The 14,076-nt window shown below is 38.8% G+C and overlaps 1 protein-coding gene and 1 long non-coding RNA gene across 3 annotated transcripts in view; one reads left to right on the top strand and one right to left on the bottom strand.

The window, feature by feature from the left end:
* The window catches only part of FUT9 (fucosyltransferase 9), a 149,642-nt gene extending 148,407 nt beyond the window's left edge, over positions 1-1,235 (bottom strand). The window contains exon 1 of one of the 2 annotated variants that reach the window (XM_070419307.1): positions 1,204-1,235. The gene's annotated coding sequence lies outside the window, so the exon portion shown is untranslated. Of the gene's footprint in view, positions 1-203; positions 295-1,203 lie in introns of those variants that run through there. The other variant, XM_070419306.1, reaches the window with a different exon arrangement.
* Positions 1,059-14,076, top strand: part of LOC139013117 (uncharacterized) — a 61,301-nt gene continuing 48,283 nt past the window's right edge. The window contains exons 1-2 of the long non-coding RNA XR_011471934.1: positions 1,059-1,104; positions 8,696-8,860. This is a non-coding gene — a long non-coding RNA (uncharacterized lncRNA). The remainder of the gene's footprint in view (positions 1,105-8,695; positions 8,861-14,076) is intronic.

Below are 14,076 nucleotides of genomic sequence, written 5' to 3' on the forward strand. Positions count from 1 at the left end.
CCGGGAGGGAGAGGGGCTCAGGTTGCCAGCAGGTGGAGTTGAAAATCAAACAGCCCCTCAGGGACCACGGAGCAGCCCTCCCGAGACCCCTGCCTGGAGGTAGAGGAATCACAGCAGGTGGTTTGTGGTACCTCCTAAAGCAAACACGCTCTCTCCCCGTTTAGCCTCGGCGCCCTATCCCCTGCGCCCTCCAGGCTACTCACCGGTCCTGGGAGAAAAGCGCCATCCGGGCGCGCGCGAGGGCTGCGCGGCGCAGGCGGCAGGCAGGGCCGGGTGTCGGCGGCGCTGTCCTAGGCGGGGGACCGGAGCCGGGGGACACGGAGGTGGCGAGAGCGGCGGGGGCGCAGGGAGCTGCGGGCGGGGAGGGCGGTGGATCCGGAGCTGCTGCGCGGCGCGCGCTCTCTGCCCATCACCGGCTCCGCTAAAGCGGCTATAGAGCTACTGCCGCTGGAGGGGGAGGGCGGCGAGGGGGAGGGGAGGAGGCACGCGGCGGGGAGGGAGGGGAGGGGAGAGGGTGGGGGAGAGCGTGGGGAGAAGGGGAGATGATCACCGAGAGGAGAGGAGGAGGGAGGGAGGGAGGCGCGCACGAACCCATCAAAGGTTCCCACCAGAAGAGCTTGGGAAGGAGGAATTCTGATGAGATGGGTCTCTTCCCCTCCCCCACCACCCCTTCCCTTTTTCTCCCTTCGCGCCCTTTCCCTGGGATTTCCTCTCCAGGCTCAGGCTGGGGCTGTTACCCGCGCTGGGCGGCAGCGGGGCTTCTGCGCGCTGGTAAGGATGCCGAGCCCAGGAGGCGGCCGCTCTCGGCGCCCCGGCCTGAGGCACCTGTGCGCGCACACACCGCGGACCGCTCCATTGCGGCGGCTCCCGGGCAGTGATCCCAGGCCATTGCTCTCCTTCTCTCCCCTTTCTGGTCAGATCATGATCATGGTTGTGCATCCGTGACATCTGCGTCGTCCCCCTATTGCTCTCTTTGGCACAAAGTGTCCGGCCAGAAGAAGCCGGCTGGGAGCTCAATGCAGGCCACCATCGCCTGCCACTTGGAGCTATCGCCTGGGCAGAGGCGGCAGTGTTTGTTTGCCGCCGGGTTGACCATCTAACGAGGTAAAAACGAAAAAAGGGGGGGGGGGGGGGGGAATCCTATGACCCGACTGCCGAGGACCATGGCTCAGGGGCAGCCTGTTACCTTAAGTCTTGGCTCACCTCTTTCTTTATCCCAACATCCTAGAAAACCAGGACGGCTTAACACTTTAATCGAAATATTTCTCAGTCTTTTTATTGCATAGCTTTTCATTTTCATGCCAGTTCTTCTAGGGTTGGCCTCGCTTTTCTATTGTGAATTTTCTTGGCTCTGTTAGACTATGAGTCAGTCCTGTTTATTTGCAAACTACAGAGTCCCATGAAAATAGATACTGCATTTAGCGCGTGTGCACTTACAAGATAGAAGGGGTGAATCCACACTTTCAGTAAGTATAAAAACAATTGGGGCATTATAGACTGATTCCCATGAAGCACATTTTTGTTTCATAGTCTCCATTTGGTAGTTGAGGGTAGGTAGGGAGCAAATAGGTTATTTGTGTAAAATATATGACTGGGGGGAAGAGTAGTAAACTCTCCTTAAATAACCTAATATAAAGTGATCGGGTTGCTCTCCGTGAGTACCCGAGAGTGAGTTTCCGATTTGTGTGCTGTTATTTTAGTAGTCTTTCAGTTACTTGAGTCATTGAGTCATTTTTTTTTAAAGTCAAAAGGATTTTAGCCCTTAGAATAAATTAGGCATTTTATTTTAACTAAGTATGTCTTATATAACAAGTGTATTTACAGTAAAATAGTTGCACTACTGAGAATGGTGAAGTATGGAGAAGCATTTTTAGTTTAATAAAACATACCCAAATATTGGTGAAAAGTCTCTAGTTCTTCCCATATTCACATGAGAAAAAAATGTTGGTGATGAAAGTATTGCTTGATTGTCTGTATTTTACAACTTATTAAAATCTTTCATGTGGAGTATATCTGCCAATGTAAATATTTGTTTTCATATCTACCTGATGGTCTGAATAACAGTAGCACCTTCTCATTAGGAGAACAGATAGCCAACTTTTCTAATACACGTGAGCTTTAACAGACATGTGTCTCCAGATGTTCAGCATTGCACCAGGCAAATTCACCATATGCTATTCTTTCAAAGAAGACCCTAGATAGAAAATGGTTGGTGAAAACTACAACTCATTTGACTCCAAGTCTTCTCATCTGTGACTATATTATAGAAGGGAGCAGTAACTCTTTTCTAGTATTAGTGGCTTCTTGGGTAGGGAGTGGTTACCAAGAATTAAATCTTCATTTTTCCTCATCCCTGTCTCAGATATTCCTCATTCCTTCTTTGCTAAGGTGATTTGCCTTTGAGAATTTGTGCTATTTTCCTCCTAGGTTTGATTATGACACCGTAATAGCAATATTTGTATAGTCTCATTTTATGGTTATAAAAAGGTAGAGAAAAATGCCAACTCAAATGCCTTAAGAGCCAAGAGGAGGGATGGCACTTAGAGTACAGAAAGATGAGTAGTAACTCCTATTCCCCAACCACCTGGTCCACCAGGGACAAGAATCAATGGGCTGATAAAAGATGGAAGGGCATTCTAGTTCTGCTGGAGGAATTGGATTTCAATTTAGATTCCTGGGCTGGGTGAAAATTTTTCTGTCACCTGTACCAGAGCATTTTCTCCCTTTCATATGCTTTCCTCTACATCTCCATTAGTGCCATACTGTGTTAAGCATTGCAACGCGGGAAGCCAAATAAGCAAAATAACAAGCTTCATTTTAAACACTGACCCTTTGAATTTGCTTAGTTGAAAACAAATTCTCACATTGAAATTTTCTGAAATCAGAAAGATTGAAACCCTATCTTTAAGCAAATACTTCACAGGTGCCAATTAGTTAGCAAAAGAAATATAATTCCTCTGTTTATTGAACATATTAATAAGCACCCTTTTGGGGCACATACTATGTTAGGTCCAGGGGATCCACACACTGTGAAGAAATTTGGTAACTGTGCCCTTGCAAAACTCAGAGCCTAATGAGCCAATAACAGTGCTTTTTCACTAAGAAAGGTGTTAACGATGATGATGATAAATTTGAATTAGAGACATCAATAAGATTATGAGAAAAGGCATACAGATGATTAGGCAGTGTGTATAGCCAGTTCTTATATGAATTCTTGAAAAAAGAGGGAGAAAGAGGGTTTAGGGGAAAGAAAATTTGGTGTAAAAGGAAACAATGGGAAATTTTTAGGCCAGTGAAAATTTTGATGAGACTTCACTTTTAAAAATTAATATCTGCTCGTATTAGTGGGGGAAAATAGAGAGAAATAAATGTCTTCGAGGTTGTAGAGATTTCTGAAAAATTATATATGTACTATGTGATACATATGATTAGTACTGGTAAATACATGAATAAAATCTGGATGAAGATGATGACAAAAATTAGCAGCTTTCCCTTTTTCCTGCTGAAGAGTACACCAACCAACAAAAATAATAACGTTTAAAAAAGCATGCAAATTCTATTTCCAGGAAAATCGGGAAGTAGATTACCTGCAGTGTGTGTACAAGATGCCAAACCTGCTGAGACCAACCAGAAGTCCCAGAAGAAGAAGTAAGGAAAAGGAGAGCAGATAGTGGGTCCAATGATATGCAATCTTAGACAGCATTGATACAAATATAATTCTTGAAAGTGAGTTTGTGATGTGCAAAGGCCCTTTCCTTTGATTAAACAATGGATTCAGGAACGGAAACTGGGCTCTAGCAGAAGGAGCAAAGGAAGAAACCTGGCAAGTATAAAAAGTGGTTGCCAGCACTGGTTTGGCTCAGTGGATAGAGCGGCAGCCTGTGGACTGAAAGGTCCCAGGTTCGATTCCGGTCAAGGGCATGTACCTTGGTTGCGGGCACATTTCCAGTGGGACATGTGCAGGAGGCAGCTGATAGATGTTTCTAACTCTCTATCTCTCTCCCTTCCTCTCTGTAAAAAATCAATAAAATATATTTAAAAAAAAGTGGCTAATATCGCAACCCCCCAAAAAAACATACTTCCTGCAGCTGAATTGCTCATCTTGATTTGCCAATAACATACATTTTACTTTCAGCAATCAGTGTGGGAACTGAAGTGAATAGAGCTGGTGATCTAAGCCCTCTTGAATATGTCTTGTCTGAAGTAATGATGGGCTACAGAAAGATTAAACAGAGGAATTATATCTGCAGAGAGCAGTCTATCTCTGAAGTAGCAGAGAAGACCACAACTTTGTAAATCCCAGATAGCTATTTCCCCCTCTCCTCTCCCCAGGAACCTAGATGAGAAAAACTAACTCTGTTCATTATGAGAAAAAGAATAGCCACAGTACCAATACAAAAACAATATAGGAAAAGACAGAAGAGCCGCACAATGTACCAAATGCTAAAGAACACACACTATAACAAGGTTAGCATGGATAAGTTGAAAAATTTGTCCTAGCATTCTGCTATGAATTTTCATAAGGATACAGTGAAGAAATTGCTTCTGTGAATGAGAACTACAAGGCACAAATGCAAGAACTTGAGTGTGTTGATGAAACAGTAAGAGCTGATGACCCAAAGCTGGAAAAACTCAAGAAAGAAGCAGAAGAAAATTAAAATCATCCTAAATTAAGAATGACTATGGAAGAATTACAAGGTAAAAGACACTCTGAGGTAAGTACAGTAAGGGAAAGAGGGCACAAATGAGAAAGACTAGCAAAATGAAATGGGAATAAAGAGATAATCAGGATTAGAGAGCACATAAAAGATGGGGAAGATAGGAAAGTTAATCTAACATACCTAATTAGAGAACCTGAAGAAGAAAAGTAAATAATGGAAAATAATAAATATTTAAACATAATATTTTATATTAAAAAAGAAACATTCTTGCCTGACTGGTGTGGCTCAGTGGTTGAGTGCCGACCCAGACACCAAGAGGTCACCTGTTCCAATACTGGTCAGGGCACATGCCAAGGTTTCAGGCTCCCTTCCCAGCAGGGTGTGTGCAGGAGGCAGCCCATTGTTGCGTTAATGTTTCTATCTCTCTCTCCCTCCCCCTTCCTTTCTCTCTCTCAAAAAATAAAAATAAAAATCCTTGAAATGAAAGAAGACTTGAAATTTTATTTTTAAGGACATATGATTTCTAGGGGAAAATGCCACAGAATCATCACCATCAGGGTATGTCCTAGTACAGTAAGTATAATTTAAATATAATAAAGAATTTTAGGGGTATGCAGGCAAAAACAATCAGTAAATTAAAAAGGAAAATACTGAGACTGGCCTCAGAATTCTTTAATACAACATTCACTGCAGAATAGTCATTTAATATCAGCAGAGGAAAGCCCAAATTATACCAAAGAAAATAAAGTAAGAGGTAAGGGTTATTTTTGTTCTAAACAGTCTTTCAAGTTTATCAAGTGTAAACAAATGGTTTTGAACATGCAAGAACTAATGAACTATTATTCTCACAAACCCATCCTCAAGAAAGCACCAGTATAGAGAATGGAATTTAATTTTCTAAAAGATAAAAAGGAGATAGCTTGAATCAAGGACTGACTGTAAACATTGAATGTATATAACTGTTCATTTGAAATGTGAGATTATGAGAATTAGAGCAAAATAATAAAATATAAATCTTGTAGACCCTGACAATATAAAATTATATATCTAAACAATTTGGATGAGAAGGGCATTGATTGTATAATGGTCAAGATTCAAAGAAAATCATATAAAGGAATAAATAAGTAGTCTAACATATTTAACAACACCAAGGTAAACTATAACAAGATAATATCTAATAATTATGTAATAAAATAAGACAGGAAGAACAAGAAATATTAATTTTCATCATTACTTATTTTAGCAAATTAACAGTCAGTCTTTAAAAATAGAGAAATGCAGTTAATGTATAAAGAAATAATTACAACAATTAGAAAGAATAAAATAAAAATTCCATAAATTTGCCAAAGCCGGTTTGGCTCAGTGGATAGAGTGTCGGCCTGCGGACTGAAAGGTCCCGGGTTCGGTTCCAGTCAAGGGCATGTACCTGGGTTGCGGGCACATCCCCCGTGGGAGATGTGCAGGAGGCAGCTGGTCGATGTTTCTCTCCCATCGATGTTTCTAACTCTCTATCTCTCTCCCTTCCTCTCTGTAAAAAATCAATAAAATATATTTAAAAAAAAAAAATTCCATAAAGCACACAGAGTGAAGGAATTTTACAAAGTTAAAAACAAAAATGTAACATAAAAGAATATGGCAGAACCAAGAGTAAACATACTCTTTATATCAATAAATGTAAATAGGATCATCTCATTTTCTATTAAAAATAGATATTTTAGACTGGATCATGAAACAAAATAGAATTTTGTTTTATATTCACATTCATACAAAACAATTATGAATAACTATGTACCAAATAGTATAGCACCAAGATAACTATATTAGAAATTACAGCCCTAGCTGATTTGGCTCAGTGGATAGAGCGTCAGCCTGCGAACTGAAGGGTTGGGGTTTGATTCCTGTCAAGGGCACATGCCTGGGTTGCAGGCTTGATCCCCAGTAGGGTGTGAGCAGAAGGCAGCCAATCAATGATTCTCTCTCATCATTAATGTTTCTATCTCTCCCTCTCCCTTCCTCTCAGAAATCAATAAAAATATATTTTTTAAAAAAGAAATTGCAATATATGCAAGAAGATAACATGAAGCTCAAAACTGGTAAAAGTCTTTGTATTTTTAATTCACAAGAGTCCACAATAAAGATATTTAAGATTAAATTTTATATTCTACTTGAGGCCCAGTGCATGAAATTGGTGCACGGGTAGGATCCCTAGGCGTGGTAGGCAATCAGTGCCGATCTGTGGGGCAATTGGGGGGGCGGGGGGGGGGGGCCCACTGGCACCTGCCTTGGCCGGCCTGGCGCCACCTGCTCGCCAGTTGCCTCCCTTGACGGGGTGATCTGGGGGAGGGGGGAGCCGCTGGCACCTGCCTTGGCTGGCCTGGGGCCTGCGGTCTGGGGCAGCTCCTGCATTGAATGTCTGCCTGCCCCCTGGTGGTCAGTGCATGTCATAGCAACCAGTCATTACACTGGTCATTCCATGGTTTGGTCAATTTGCATACTGGGCTTTTTTTATATAGGATTTTTTAGATCAGTCTCACTTAGTATCATCAATAGAAAATCCTAGTTAAAATATTAATAAAAAACCCTAGCAGCATTTTGAAAACAACAATACAATGTTACCACGAAGTATGTTTTTTTTAGAAATGTAAACATCTTTCTATACTAGAAAACCTATTAACATACTTCATCAACTCATCTATAAAATGGTAGTATCCACTTTATGGAATTTTTTGCAATGGTTTAAAGAGTTACTGCTTATGAAATCTTTAGTAAGAGTGCCTGGAATATAGTTAGCCCTTCATAAATGTTATCTGTTGTGTTTATCAGCTTTCATAAGATATTAAAAAATGGCTGTGCTATGATAATAATATGAATCTTATTTTCATTTTCTTGAATAAAATAACTTCTTGTGTTGGTTTATTAATGCTGTGTTCTCATTTTTTGTTCCTTCCCTTGGGATTTTCATTATTATTTTTCAGGTCCTCTGTTCTTTTTGTATTATTATTAAAATCCTGCTAAGCATTAAAGTCAATTTGCAAATTCAGAGTGTACTGCAAACTATCCACTTAAAAATAATTTCAAATTATACTAGTACAATGTAAATAGTCTCTCTAAATAGACTATTTTTTTTAGAGCAGCCTTAGGGTCACAGAAAAATTGAGCAGAAGGTAGAGAGAGCTCCCATATCCCCCCTGTCCTCCCTCTACACACTATCTCCCCCACCATCTACATTCTGTACCAGAGTGGTACATTTGTTCCATCTGAACCTATAAAACCCAAAGTCTATAGTTTACATTAAACCTTACTCTTGGTGTTGTACATTCTATGGTTTTTGACACTCGTATAATGATGTATGTCTACCATTAGCAAGTGGTTGAGCAGCCTTAGCATATCATTAGCATATTATGCTTTGATTCGTTGACTGGACAATCAGACACTTAGCATATTAGACTTTTATTATATAGGATAGGGATATATAAATATCCACTCATTCACACTTGAAAGTAGTCCTTAATTAAAAAATTAAGCATTGATGTCATTTTTTAACCAATGACAACATATATACATACAAATATATACTTAGAAAAATAGCAAAAGACCCTCTATTCCAATATTTGTAAAAAATGCAATAATATCTTGCTGAAAAGTTAGTGAGTTTTTGTATAGAATTTGGATAGGTTAGTATTTACTACAGTTTGTTATTATATATACAGATTTGCATATTTATTTGAGTTCAGCTTTGGTAGTATCCTTGAAACTGCTTTATAAAATCTTAGGCTTCCAAGAAACATAATTGGGAACCCTAGCACCATTTTCCCTGGGACATTCTCAAAGTGAATACATTGCCATAGACGTATATATGGGAACAAAAGAAAGTTAAGAAAGGCAAAGCTCGAATCTCCTGAAGTCAAAAGTAGACAGTGAAGTAATAGCAGTTGCAATGACCAATTCAAGTGGCCTCTCCTTAAATATTACCAAGTCCCTAAAACTAGAACTAATAGCTCTTTTCCCGTGTTCGCAAAATATTTTGTTCACAGGTCTGTGTTACTGCTTACTAACCATGGCCTTCACTGGAGTTGCAGCTCTCAGTCCTGTGTCTCACCCTCTGGGAACTGACCGGATGTCTTCCCCTGCAGAGTCTCAGGAGCAGAGCAGATGCATCGGACAAGGCTCAAGGCAGCAAAGATTACAGTTTGATTCAGGTAGGACTAACAATGTTTCTCCCATTGTCATAGGAGGGAACATAATATGTGGGGCAGGAGTGGGAGGTTGATTTATAGAAAGATGAGGTAGTATTATCTAATTGCATCATTTTCTTTTGTGAAGACATTACTTGCTATGTTAGCTATCTATTGGTGCATAACGAATTACCCTGTCTTTTAGAGGCATAAAAACAACAAACATTTATTATTTCATAGTTCTGTGAGTCATTCATCCTATGGAACAGAGTCTCTAACAGGGCTGCAATCAAGGTATGAGCTGAGGCTGCAGTCATTGGAGGCTGCACTTGGGCAGAATTTTCTTCCACTCTGACTCACATGGCTGTTGGCAGAGCTGACGTCCTTGCTGGATGTTGGCTGCACACATCCGTTTCTTGCCACATGAGCTTCTCCATAACATTACTCAAAACACAGCAGCTTACATCCTCCCAAGTGAATGATCCAATGAACAGCAAGAGATAGAGTGGCAAGATGGAACATACAGCCTTTTTGTCACCTAATCTCTGAACTGACATCCTATTACTTTTCTTTTATTCTATTGTCAGTAGCAAGTCACTAGTCCAAGCAACATTCATATAAAGGCATAAATAGTAGGAGGTGGAGATCAGCAGTGAAGGAGGAGAAGAGGTGTTTGTAGGTGTTGGAGGAGAGTGGAAAAGTTTGAAACAATACTATACAAAGAAGAGTGGAAGTGTTATAGGCAGAGAGGTGTTGCCGGACAGCCCCTGGGTTGGTGGGAGAGGACTGTCCTCATCCTCGATCCTTGTCTTCTCAGATAAATGAATTTATACAAGAGACCTTGACTGCATTGTGAAAAGCCAATTTATTAAAGCAATTAAAGCATAGACCTTTATTAAAAAATAAAGCAATCAAATCTACCTTGTTTCATCCAGCTTGGAGCAGAGATGGGATTTTCCTGATAATCTGGAAAAGTGAGTGTCTGGACCAAAGTTTGAGGAGTAATATACCCTATTGTCTATAGGTTTCAAAGACTCTTTTGCTGAGTATCTTGGTACAGATTAAGTCTCAAGGTTTCATTGTCATGGTCTTCTCAGAATCCTGGCAACTTTATCTTGCCAATCCCCAAGACTGCTGGCTTTTTCATTAGCGAGTAAAACTGCCTTTTTTCCCCTTTCCCCTTTCCCCCTACTTTCTGCATTTTCTAGCTGGGAGGTCTTTAAATATTTGCTCTTGGAGTATCCTTGGCTGGGGATGATAGTATGTTATTTGTACAAATTACTCACACTGTTTGGCCTTGTTCTACTTTTCCTGTCTCAGTTTCCCCTATTCCTCCTGCCCTGGAATCTTGTAACAGAAGTATCAGCAATTCTCCACCACACTACCTGTTTGCATTTGAATGAATGAATGCAACTTTAGTATCATGTAATTATATTATATCACCTTATTACACTTAGAAATGCTTCTGAGAATGATAGTTGGGTGTGCTGGATGATTTTAACACAGAAAATACCGAAACACTGGCAGATTTCATTTCTTTGAGTTCTATCTTGGCTAAGGAGGAAACCCTTTCTGCTTTTTGCTGAGTTTTCTTCAGGAAGCATGAACTAGGAAGAGAAACTTGAAATAAAGAAAGATAGCTTAAAGAAAACTATTGGAATTAGACTAGGAAAACATGGCAAAACATTTAGTATCCTGCAATCTGGCCCAATTTGTCAGTGGCCTCTTTATTAAAAAATTTCAGAAGGCATCTCTGTAAAAGACCTTTCTACTGCTTCCCTAGGTACAGAAAGTAGGATAACCATCTGCAGCACACACACAGAATAATTGTCTCTAGTATAAGTCCTTTTGTTCCTTGTAGTAACAGAAACAAATTAAACATGTTGATGGAGTACAAAGTGAAATAAACAGACTTAATGAACAAGCATGTGAGGAGATTTAGAAAGTAGGAGAGAAATGAACAATTTTTTTCAGAAGAGGTCATAACTGATCACCCAACCCAAATTTGGGGATAACAACCTTTGTCAGCCATCCACAAGTGACTACAACGGTTGGAGAAGAGGATGAAGAGGCTCTGCATTGTTTGAAAAAAGTTGAAGTGTCAGGATTTGAAGATATTAAATCAGGTTACAGAATAGATTTTTATTTTTATGAAAATCCTTACTTTGAACATAAAGTCTGTCCAAAGAATTTCATGTGAATGAGAGTGGCAATCCTTTTTCAAACTCCACTGGAAATCTGGAAAGGATTAGACAAACATTCAAGGCCAGTGCAGAATAAGCCAGCAGGAAGGGACAGCATGAGGAACCAGGGAGCTTTTCTGATGCAGTTACAGATGAGTTAGGACAAGTCATCAAAGATGATATTTGGCCAAATCCATTACAGTACTAATTGGCTCCTGACTTGGACAATGAAGAAGGGAATGAGAAAAAGATAAGGATGATGATGATGAAGGTTTTGAAGATATTGATGAAGAAGGGATGAGGATGAAGTTGAGAAAGATGAAGATGATGATAAGGGGGAAGAAGAGGAATATGAAGAAGATAATTAATGGGACACTGATGGATTTTGCCTTCTGCATAAATTTTCTCCAGTCCCTGGGAGCAAGTCGCAGTCTTTTTTTCCTCTTTAGTTCAGTTGCCCTGTTTTGGATGTCTTTTTTTCTCCCTTACACTATGGCTCTCACCTTATTTGGGTGGTTGGGAGAGATCTTTTGAACAGAATGCAGTAGGAAAAGAATTTCTGACCCTTCCTGTTCCAAATTCATTTGTATCCTTTCCTATCTTTTGGCCTTGGCACAGACCACGAATTGAAATTTCTTCAGGGTATCTCTTGTGGTAAAATATGTAACCTAAAATTTGCGATTTTTAACATTTTTAAGTGTACAATTCAATGGCATTAATTATATTCACAATGTTGTACAAGCATCGTCACTATCTATTATCAACTTTTTCATCAACTTGAAACTCTGTAATCATTAAGCAGTAACTAACTCCCCAATTCCCTCATCTCCACAGCTTCTGGTCACCTCTAACCTTTTTTCTTTTTCTATTAAGTTGCCTCTTTTGGATATTTCAGATAAGTGGAATCACACAACATTTGTCCTTTTTTTTTGTCTGGACTATTTCATTTAGCATAATGTTTTCAAGGTTCATCCATGTTTTATCACATATCAGAACTTAATTTTTTTTATGGAAGAGTATTTTATTAAATAAAAAACTTGCAGTTTTTGAAAACAAATTCCTTCTAGATTTGTACAATGGGGAAATTCTTCTGTTGGAGTAAATTTAGTGATAAATATTAAAAATGTACTGAAAATGTTTTTCTCTCATTTTTAAGCCTACAGTGGAAATTGTAGACTAACAAATTCCATATTATAAAATAACATTTCTGGATGTTCGCTGTTATCTTTCTATTGCTCTGCCTTTTCAGTTATAGTTACTGTCGAAACATGAAACATGGCAACTCAGTGGGATTACACATAACAGGGAAAGTTATACACTCCTTCCTAAGTTGAAGCTTTCTGTGATATGACAAATATTTGTGGAGTATACATAACTCTTATACCTGACAACACTACAAAACCTTCTACTCAAGATGGATCATAAAATTTGAAAAAGATCTATCATTGTATATAGCTCAGTGTATCAACTAAACTGAGAAATGAAAAGAATACACTTCTAGGATTGATGTGAGTTGTGCTGTTGACAGTGCCCGTTGTTTTTTATTATTATAAGTTTGTTACTAAGAATGTATTTTATTCCAAAAATACAGTGTCAGCCAGGTAGTTGAAGCTTGGAATGACTTTCCCAATGACATAATGTTTGAAAAACTAGTCTATTAATCCTACTAATCAATATACAGCTAAAATATAAAATATCCAGATTTTGTGTCACCAAAACTGCTGTTCAAGTTTCTTTTTTCTAAATGTAGTCCTATTAGTGATTAAAAAAACAACTTGCTTTCCATTTATTCCTTCCAGAAGTCAAATATTCTTGCCACCAGTATCCATATCTTATTCTTGGGAGAAAGTGATTCTGTTACCTAGAATTGTGATGGAAACAGGATTTCAGTGGCAGGTTAGAAGCAGAAATAATGACTAAAGTTGGATATTTGCTTAATTTAATTAAATGAAATTACTCATAGGTGCAATATTCTATTGTGCTAAAAGTATAGAGAATATAAAGAAAAATGAGACACAGTCCCTAACCTCAAGGAGTTTGCAATTTAAGAGCAGATTAAGATTACTGTGTTAAAACTTGTTCTGGAGAGCATCATAGAAAATTGTTAAATAAAATTGGATAAATGAAGATATTGAGTATATCTGTTTGAGGAATCATGGAATGTTCACAGAGCAGGCAAAAGTAGAGTTGGACAGACAATGAGTGATCTAGGGATTTTTGAAATTTAGAGTTGGAAGCCTGGAAGGAAGATTGCTTCAGTAGTTACATATATAAAAGGCTTTGAAGTAGGGCATAGCTTTTTAGTTCCCAATCTGGGCGATATTAGAGACCTGAAGGTGAGAATTAGAAAGGAAGAGTACCCTCTGGGTGCCTGTTGTCTTCTCAAGGTCTGTGACTATGACAGGCCTGCGCACATGATTTTTCTGAGACAGAAAAACCCAGATTGGGAATGACAGGAATGCTTATCTCTACTGAATTGGAGTTTAATTGAATTTAAAATTGTGACTGCATGGTGGGATAAATATCTACTTTAACAAGTCCCCCTTTCAACAAAAATGACTAAGTAATTCATATTTGTTACTGAAAATTTAAAGAATAACAGTAGAAAAAAAAAGAAGAAATAATTCCAAGTCAAAGTTTTAGTAAAATATGTCAATATAAAAACAGGCATTCAGTCTTTGTTCATTAGACAAAAGGAATGTCAACATAAAAGTAAGAATATAAAAAATAATTTTAGCTTTGAAGTTGAGAGAAAATATGGACATTATAAACTTGGAACAGTTTTTGTTATCAATATTATAAGTGAGACTTTTTAGAAATACATCTCCAGGTATTAAAGGCAGGGGTTTTTGGAAAAGAAAATAGAATGCCTAGAGTAACACTACAAATAATCCTAATTTGAAAAGATGAAGGCTAGGCAGAAAGGTTGATGATGAAAGAAGTGGAGACTGTATTAGTACTGAGTAGGCTAACCTAACTGTCACCAAAATTGCAGTTCCTTTAAGAAAGAATTTCTTCTTTCTCATCTAGTAGTGCTAGGCTGTTATGCAGGTCAAT

This window comes from Myotis yumanensis, unplaced genomic scaffold (assembly GCF_028538775.1).
Source record: "Myotis yumanensis isolate MYYU_CA2020_CCGP unplaced genomic scaffold, mMyoYum1.0.hap1 SCAF_6, whole genome shotgun sequence".
Lineage (NCBI taxonomy): Eukaryota > Metazoa > Chordata > Mammalia > Chiroptera > Vespertilionidae > Myotis > Myotis yumanensis.